At 29.1% G+C, this 7,262-nt stretch overlaps 1 long non-coding RNA gene across 1 annotated transcript in view; it reads right to left on the bottom strand.

Moving 5' to 3' along the window:
• Positions 1-4,589: 4,589 nt before the first annotated feature.
• Positions 4,590-7,262, bottom strand: part of LOC111746680 — a 9,543-nt gene continuing 6,870 nt past the window's right edge. Inside the window, exon 3 of the long non-coding RNA XR_002783222.1 lies at positions 4,590-4,601. This is a non-coding gene — a long non-coding RNA (uncharacterized LOC111746680). The remainder of the gene's footprint in view (positions 4,602-7,262) is intronic.

The raw sequence follows: 7,262 nt of genomic DNA, 5'->3' as shown, positions 1-7,262 counted from the left end.
AGATCAAAAGTAAAGAGATGGAAAAAGATATTTTATGAAAATGGAAACCAAAAAAAAAAAAAAAAAAAGCTGGGGTAGCAATACTTAGACAAAATAGGCTTTAAAACAAAGGCTGTAATAAGAGACAAAGAAGGACATTACATAATGATAAAGAGTTCATTCCAGCAAGAGGACATAACCCTAGTAAACATTTATGTACCCAACATAGGAGCATTTAAATGTATAAAGCAAATATTAACCAATATGAAGGAAGAGATAAACAGTAATAGAGTCATAGTGGGGAACTTTAACATCCCATTGACATCAATGGACAGATTTTCCAGACAGGAAATCAGTAAAGAAAGAGCAGCTTTAAATGACACTATAGACCAGATGTATTTAATTATTTTTAGAGCATTTTACATGAAAGCAGAATATACATCCTTTTCATGGAACATTTTCCAAAATAGACTACATATTAGGTCACAAATCAAGTTTTAATAAATTAAAAAAAAAAACAAACCTATAACCGTATCAAGCATCTTCTCTGACCACAATGGTATGAAACTAAAAATCAATTCCAAAATAATACTTAAAAATGTACAAATGCCTGAAGGCTAAATACCATGCTACCAAACAATGAATGGGTTAAAAATGAGATCAATGTAGAAATCAAATATACCTTGAGGCAAATGAAGATGAAAATACAGTGGTCCAAAATCTATGGGATACATCTAAAACTGTACTAGGAGGAAAATTCATAGCAATACAGACCTATCTCAAATAATAGACAGGAAAAAAAGTCAAATAAACAATATAACTTTACATACAGAGGAATTGAAGAAAGAAAAGGCAATAAACTTCAAAATGATTATAAGAAAAATAAATAGATATCAGAGCAGGAAAGAAAACAAAATAGAGTCTAAAAACACAATCCAAAGACCAATGAAACCAAGATACGATTCTTTAAAAAGATAAAGAAAGTTGATAAACCTAACCAAACAGGTCAAAGGAAAAAAAGAAAAAATACTGTCATTTGCGACAATGTGGATGGATTTTAAGATTGTCATTCTAAGCAGAATAAAACAGACAGAAAAAGTTGAGAACTATATGATTTCACTCATATTTGGGATATAAAACTGAAAACAGCAAATGAACAAGACAAACAAACAAAAACTCATAACCACAGATAACAGTTCACTGGTTATCAGAGGGAAGTGGGGAAGGGTGAGGTAGATAAGGATAAAGGATCAAACATGGTAACAGAAGGAGATTTTTACTTAGGATGGTGAATACACAATGCAGTATACAGATAATGCACTATTGAATCGTACACTTGAAATCTATATAATTTTATTAACCAATGTCACCGCAATAAATTTAATAAAAAATAAGTGAAAAGAAAAATAATAAAATCAGAAATGAAAAAAGAGAAGTGACAACTGACACCACAGAAATACAAAGAAGTGTAAGAAAATACTAGAAACAATTATATGCCAAAAAATTGGACAATCGGAAGAAATCGATACATTTCTAGAAACCTACAATCTTTCAAAACTGAATCAAAAAGAAACAGAAAATCTGAAAAGACTAATTACTACAAACAAAATCATCAGTAATTTAAAAACTTCCAAAAAACAAAAGTCTCGAACCAGATGGCTTTATAGGTGAATTTTACCAAACATTAAAAGAATAATTAACGCCTATTTTTCTCAAACTATTCCAAAATTTCTAGAAGAAGGAAGGCTCCCAAGTTCATTTTTCGAGGTCACCATTACCCTAATTCTAAAACCAGACAAAGATACTACAAAAAAGAAAAATTATATGCCAATATCCCTGATGAACATAAATGCAAAAATTCTCGACAAATATTAGGAAACCAAATTCAGCAATACATTAAAAATAACATACACCATGAAAAGTGGAATTTATTCTTGGGATACAAGGTTGGTTTAATATATGCAAATCAATTAACATGATACACTACATAAAAAAATGAAAGATAGAAATTATGTTATATCAATAGATGCAAAAAAAAAGCATTTGACAAAATCCAATATCAATTTATGATAAAAACTCTCAGCAAAGTAGGAATAGTGAAACATATCTCCATATAATAAAGACCATGTATGACAAACATACAGCTAACATCATACTCAATGGTGAAAAGCTAAATGTGTTGTCCTTAAGATCAGGAACAAGACAAAGATATCCACTTTCACCATTTTTATTCAACATAGTATTGGAAGTCGTAGCCATAACATCAGAAAAGAAAAAGAAATAAAGGCATTCGAATTGGAAAGGAAGAAGTAAAACTGTTATTATTTGCAGATAACGTGATAATATAGAGGAAGAACCCTAAATATTCCTAAAAAACAAAAACATAAAAAACACTACTAGAACTGACAAATGAATTTAGTAAAGCAGCAGAATACAAAATTAATTTTCAGAAATCATCTGAGTTTTATACACCACAATGAACTACCAAAAAGAGAAATTAAGAAAACAATCTCATTTACATTTGCATTAAAAACCATAGCTAGGAATAAATCTAACTAAGGTGTCAAAAGAACTGTACTCATAAAATTATAAGATATTTAAGAAAGAAATTGAAGATGATACAAATAAATGGAAGTATGTACTGTGTTCATGGATAGGAATAATTAACTTTGTTAAAATGTCCATACTATCTAAAGCAATCCATAGATTCAATGCTATACCTATGAAAAGTCCAATGACATTTTTCACAGAACTCAATCAAATAATCCTAAAATGTATATGAATCATAAAAGACCCCAAATAGCCACAGCAATCTTGAGAAAGAACAATAAAGTAGGAGGTATCATGCTACCTGATATCAAACTATACTACAAGGCTATAGTAATCAAAACAACATGGTATTGGCATAAAAACAGGTATATAGATGAATGAAACAGAATAGAGAGCACAGAAATAAATTCGAGCCTACATGGTCAATTAATTTATGACAAATGAGGCAAAAAATATACAATTATACTACAACAAACTGAAAAGATTTTGCACAGCAAAGGAAATTATCAAAAAGAAAAGACGACCTACAGCTTGGGAAATGATGTTCACCAATGAGTTTGCAAATTGGTGCAGCCACTATGAAAAACTATGGATATTTCTCAAAAAATTAAAAAGAAAACAACTTTATGATCCAGCAATTCCATTTCCGGGCATTTATCAAAATACTAATTTGAAAAGATATATATATATATATATATATATATATATATATATATACACCTCTATGTCCATTGCAATATTATTTACGATAGCCAAGATATGGAAGCAACCTAAGTGCCATCAATTGATGACTGGATAAAGAAGTGGTACATATATACTATGGAATATTACTTGACCATAAAAATATAAAATCTTACTATTTATGACAACATGAGTGGACCTAGAGGGTATTATGCTAAGTGAAACAAGTCCGACAGAGAAAGACAAATAACATAAGTTCACTTATATGGAACCTAAACAACGATATAAACAAAACAGAAACAGACTCATAGATACAAAGCATATTTTGATAGTTACAAGACTGGAGGGGTTTGGAAAGCTAGGTTAAAAAAAGGTAAGCTGGGTGAAAAGGGGGAAGAGTAAGACAGTTACAAAATAGTCATAGGCATGTGAAGTACAGAATAGGATAAATAGTCAATATTGTAATAACTGTGTATAGTGCCGGGTGGGGACTAGACTTATCAGGGGGATCACTTTGTAAATTATATAAATGTCTAATCACTACGCCGTATACTTTAAACTAATATAAAATAATATTGAATGTCAAATATAATTGAAAAATTTTAAAAAAATAAATAATAAAAATAAAAAGTTAAGAAAACAATCTTATTTAAAATACCATAATAAGAATAAAATAGTTAAGAGTACAATCATCCTAGGATGTAAAAGTCTTCACAAAAAACTATACAATATTGAGTAAAGAAATTAAAAAATATACAAAGAAATAAAAATATGCCTTATGCTCATGGATTGTAAATTCTAATATTGTTAAAATGTTCATATTAGTCAAAGCAGTCCACAGTATCAGTAGTATTCCCTACACTAGTAGCATTTTTCTGAGAAATCAAAAACAATTTTTAAACTCTTATAGACCTACAAAAGACCACATAGCCATAGCAATCATGAGAAAGAAAAAGTTGAAGACAGAGCAATTTCTGATTTCAAGTTATATTACAAAACTGTAGCAATCAAAACAGGATAATATTGCTATAAGAACAAACACACAGTCCCATAGACTATAATAGAGAGCCCAGAAATAAATCCAAGCATATAAGGTCAACTATTTTTTAGGTTGCCAAAAAAATACAATAGGGAATGGACTGTCTCTTTAAATAAATGGTAGTGGGGAAACTGTTAAACCATACATTTTTAAATTAAATTGCATATTTATCTTACACCATACACAAAATTAACTCAAAACTGATAAAAATCTTGAATGAAAGACCTTAGTTTCTTTATAACTCCTAGAAGAAAACATGGATTAAACTTTCCTTGGCATTGGTCTTGGTAATTATAGATAAGCCAATGAAAGCAAAAATTAATAAATGGGACTACACCAACCTCAAAGCCTTCTTCACAGTAAAGAGAACAATCAGAAAAATGGACAGGCAATTTAGGAAATGTAAAAAAATGTTTGCAAACCATGTATCTTTTAAAAGGGGTTAACATCCAAAATATGTAAGGAACACATACAACTTGATAACAAATAATAATAATAACCCAATTAAAATGTGGAAAGTGTCTGGATAGACAATTTTCCAAACAAGACACAGATATATGAAAATGTCCTCGATGTTATTACTCACCAGGGAAATATAAATCAAAACCATGATGAGATTTCACCTCACACCTTTTAGGATGGCTATTACCAAAGGATAAGACCTAACAAATGTTGAGAAGGATATGGAAAAAAAGAATACCCTTTATACTGTTGGTAGAAATGCAAATTGATACAGTCATATGGAAAACAGTGTGGAGGTTCCTCAAAAAAGTTAAAAATAGAACTTTCTTATGGTCTAGCAATTCAATTTCTAGGGATATAGACAAAGGTAACAAAATCTGGATCTAAAAGGGATATTTGCACTCCTGTATTCATTGCAACTTTATTCATTATAGCCCCAAAATGGAAATAGCCCAAGCATTCATCAATGGATGATTGGATCAAGAAAATAGGGTGTATAAATGTACAAATATTAAAGTCATAATAAAATTCTTGCATTTACAACAATATGGATGAATCTGGAGGATATATGCTAAGTGGAATAATCAAGACACAGAAAGACAAATACTGTATGTTCTTATTATCAGTGGATTCTTTAAAGAGTCAAATTTACAGAAGCAAAATATATAACATTAAAATGATATAAATTTTATAACATATGAAAACATTTGAAAGAGTATACAAAAATGATGCAAAAATATTAACAGAATCACAAGCTATGGTGAAAGAACGTTCTTTAAAATCTTATCAATTATTTTAAATGTAAGCAAATTCAAACATTGTTAACAAACGTGTGATTAAACACTAAGTCTAAAAGCATGTTGTTTATAAGAGAAGCAGATTAAAGAATTTTAAAACACAAACACATAGAATGATTTAATTCTAAAAGGAATATATACATTACAAACATTTTATGAAAAATAACTTGTATCATATTAATATGAGAAAAATGTACCAAATAGACAATTAAAATTAATCAAGACAGTATTCAGAAATATCTGATAATCAAGAATTTATGTGCATCCAATGTAACATTAAAATGTTTATTTAAAACATCTCAAATATTTAAGAAGCAAAACTAACAAATTTACAATGACAATAGAAAATTTGACAAGTCAAGCTGATGAAACTTAAGAAAGGTATTCAAGAAATGCAAAATAACAATGTTAGCAAACACGTACAAATATATAAAGTAAATAACACAGTAAATTTAAATACAAACTAAACATAACATACTTAGAATAGAATATAATGTAGATAAATATAAAATTAATAAAATAAAAATCAGTAAGTAGGATCAAGACTTAAAATATAGTTCCAAAAATGCTAACAGGGTAAACAATAGCAAAATTGAGAAATAAAGAAAAGACAGAACATACATGAGATATTTAAAAATATGTCACAATACAAAATCTATAAAATATAGAGAGAATACATATTAAAAATTTTAAGATGTGACAATTTTTGTCTGAGAATTTAAAACTAAGAAATAGTTAACTTGTCTAAAATAAAAATTACAGAAATTCAGTCCTGATTAAGAGGAAAACATGAATTAACCAATCCCTCAAAAATTGTAATAAAATATACATAACATAAATTTATAATTGAAGCCATGTTATGGTGACATTAAGTTCATTCACAGTGTCGTACAACCATCACCCATATCCATGCCTAGAACCAGTCATCATTCTGAACTCTGCCTCTGTAATCGCTCGGCGATAACCACTCATCTCTCCCACCTCCAGGCCCTGGAAGTGGCTGTTTTACTTTCAGTCACTATGAATCTCAATATCATAAGTACTTCATATGTGTCTTTGTGACTGACTTACTTCATTTGACATTTATCGGAATTTCATTGCTTTTAATTCTGAATAATATTTCATTGCACGTATATATCAGATTGTGTTTAATCTTTCATCCATTGATGGACACTTTGAGTTGTTTCTGTTTGCTGGCCATTGTGGATAACATTGCTATAAACATGGGTATACAAATATCTGCTTGAGTCTCAGCTTTCAATTCTTTTGTTGCAAATACCCAAATATGGAATTTCTGGATCATATGAATTCTGTGTTTATTTTTTTAAGAAATGGAACTGGAGATGTATGAGATACCCAATTTTTGGATGTTCTCATTAAGACATTGTTTTCTGTTTGTTTTATTTTATTTGCATTTTTAATAATAGTCATCTCAATATATGTAAAGTGTTATCTTACTAAAGGTTGATTTGCATTTTCCTAGTGATAAATGATATCAAGCATCTTTTCACGTGTTTATTGGTCCTCATTTATTTTCTTTGAAAGAACGTTCAAGTCGTTGTTCATAATTTAATTGGATTGCTGTTGTTTTTGAATTATAGGGCTTTTAAATATATTCCAGTCATTAATACCTTATCGAATACGTATTTGCAAACATTTTCTCCAATCTGTGAATTGCTCTTTTACTCTTTGATAGTGTTCTTTGATTAACAAACATTTTCATTTTCAACTTGCTAAGGTCCAATTTATATATA

The sequence above is a fragment of the Pteropus vampyrus genome, unplaced genomic scaffold (assembly GCF_000151845.1).
Source record: "Pteropus vampyrus isolate Shadow unplaced genomic scaffold, Pvam_2.0 Scaffold197, whole genome shotgun sequence".
Classification (NCBI taxonomy): domain Eukaryota; kingdom Metazoa; phylum Chordata; class Mammalia; order Chiroptera; family Pteropodidae; genus Pteropus; species Pteropus vampyrus.
The sequence above is the reverse complement of the archived record's forward strand: the minus strand, read 5'-3'. Positions and strand labels throughout refer to the sequence as shown.